Raw genomic sequence first — 2,500 nt, forward strand, 5'->3', positions numbered from 1 at the left:
TTCAACCATCCACCCACACTACTCTTCCGATATATAGAACACCAAACATGTTTTCCCTTTCCCAAAATTTCCCGGTTCTCCTGGAATTTTCTCCCCTCTGACGATGAATGGGAAATACACAATAGACTGCATATCCCACATTTCTCATCCGATTCGAACCGTTCCAACATCAACACACTCCACTCACCCTGGACATTCTACCAATTCAGTTCCTACTGGATTTTCAAATTCTAGTTCTATTTAACGTCTCCTCTTTTCTTTGGCATTTGAAAGCATTCCTTTTGTCTTGTTGTCTTGTTACGGAGCTACGATTTCCCTCGGGAATCATTTATTTACAAATTTATAATACAAACCTGCACGAAAAATAATCAAGGATGTTTAGAAATGGATTGATAGCTTATGCAGGAATAAAGGAAAGACAATGTGTTGATATAAATAACTAATAAAGTCACTTTTGAAGAACATTTAGATATGTCACGTTTGACCAAATTACTTTACTTTTTAATTTACACTTAGTTTACACTTCCAGGAATTCCAAAATACCCATTCTCAATTTAAACTGTTACTACGTTAACATTTTTCAACCGATTGAAAAAATTCCAACACCAACCCGTTCATATCATCTAGGACAATTTGTGCTAGTATTAATATTTTAAAAAAATCCCGGTTTTCCCCAAATCCCCAAATTTCCAGGAAATTCCCATTCAAATGAATGGACGTATTCATAGTTCTACAATGACCTAAACCTGATTTCGACCTTTCAACCATCCACCCACACTATTCTTCCGATATATAGAACATAAAATATGATTTCCTTTTCCCCAAATCCACAAATTTCCAGGAAATTCCCATTCAAATGAATGGACGTATTCATAGTTTTACAATGACCTAAACCTGATTCCGACCTTTCAACCATCCACCCACACTACTCTTCCGATATATAGAACACAAAATATGATTTCCCTTTCCCCAAATCCCCAAATTTCCAGGAAATTCCCATTCAAATTAATGGACATATTCATAGTTTTACAATGACCTAAACCTGATTCCGACCTTTCAACCATCCACCCACACTACTCTTCCGATATATAGAACACAAAATATGATTTCCCTTTCCCCAAATCCCCAAATTTCCAGGAAATTCCCATTCAACTGAATGGACGTATTCATAGTTTTACAATGACCTAAACCTGATTCCGACCTTTCAACCATCCACTCACACTACTCTTCCGATATATAGAACACAAAACATGATTTTTCCTTCCTCCAAATTCCTGGTTTTCCCGGAATTTTCACCCCGTTGACAATAAATGGGAAATATACAATAGACTGCATCTCCCACATTTCTCATTTTTCAACCGATTGAAAAAATTCCAACACCAACCCGTTCATATCATCTAGGACAATTTGTGCTAGTATTAATATTAAAAAAAAATCCCGGTTTTCCCCAAATCCCCAAATTTCCAGGAAATTCCCATTCAAATGAATGGACGTATTCATAGTTCTACAAAGCCCTAAACCTGATTCTGACCTTTCAACCATCCACCACACTACTCTTCCGATATATAGAACACAAAACATGTTTTCCCTTCCTCCAAATTCCCGGTTTTCCCGGAATCTTCTCCCAATTGACAATAAATGGGAAATATACAATAGACTGAATCTCCCACATTTCTCATCCGATTCTAACCGTTCCAACATCAACACACTCCACTCACCCTGGACATTCTACCATTTCAGTTCCTACTGGGTTTTCAAATTCTAGTTCGATTTAACGTCTCCTCTTCTCTTGGGCATTTGAAAGCATTCCTTTTGTCTTTTGTCTACAATTTCCCTCGGGAATCATTAATTTACCAATTTAGAATACCAACCTGCACGAAAAATAATCGAGAATGTTTAGAAATGGATTGATAGCCTTTGCAGGGATAATGAAAAGACAATGTGTTGATATAAATAACTGATAAAGTGACTTTTAAAGAACATGTGGATATTTCACTTTTGACCAACGGACTTTGCTTTTTAATTTACATTTAAAGTTGAACATTTACCTTTGTACTCTCAGTAGGCCTACTCCATCGTTGAGTGGTCTAATCCATATTTATCCAAGGGTCTAATCCACAGAAGAAGCTCATATTAGGATCTTACATTGTCACAAGAAGCCCTCCAATGTCGCCACTCGTAGGAAAAGTTCCACTGGAGACTTTTGAGGAAATCTTTCCCAAGCACCTCCCTTCCTTGTGAGGAAGGCCACTGGGAAAGGGGCAGGCAACAGGCGTGTTTGCTTAGAGAAACCAGAGACGACGTCACCAAGTTCAGTGGATAGAAGGGAAGACAGGAACTTATTTGGTAAACAGAGCAGGGCAAATACTGCTGTATTGTGTACTTTGCTGGAGCCAACAATAGGACTTGGGTTTGGAGCAGAGCGTTGGGTTTCACATGCACAACCTTCATGTGAAACGTCTGAGTTGAGGGGATAAACCCTCTGGGTCTGGGAGTATTG

General features: G+C 38.3%; 1 protein-coding gene across 1 annotated transcript in view; it reads right to left on the bottom strand.

Annotated features, from left to right (window-relative positions):
- The window catches only part of stx19 (syntaxin 19), a 32,694-nt gene extending 30,500 nt beyond the window's left edge, over positions 1 to 2,194 (bottom strand). The window contains exon 1 of the mRNA XM_061926084.1: positions 2,049 to 2,194. The gene's annotated coding sequence lies outside the window, so the exon portion shown is untranslated. The remainder of the gene's footprint in view (positions 1 to 2,048) is intronic.
- Positions 2,195 to 2,500: the final 306 nt, after the last annotated feature.

The sequence above is a fragment of the Nerophis lumbriciformis genome, linkage group LG31 (genome assembly GCF_033978685.3).
Source record: "Nerophis lumbriciformis linkage group LG31, RoL_Nlum_v2.1, whole genome shotgun sequence".
In the NCBI taxonomy this organism is placed as follows: domain Eukaryota; kingdom Metazoa; phylum Chordata; class Actinopteri; order Syngnathiformes; family Syngnathidae; genus Nerophis; species Nerophis lumbriciformis.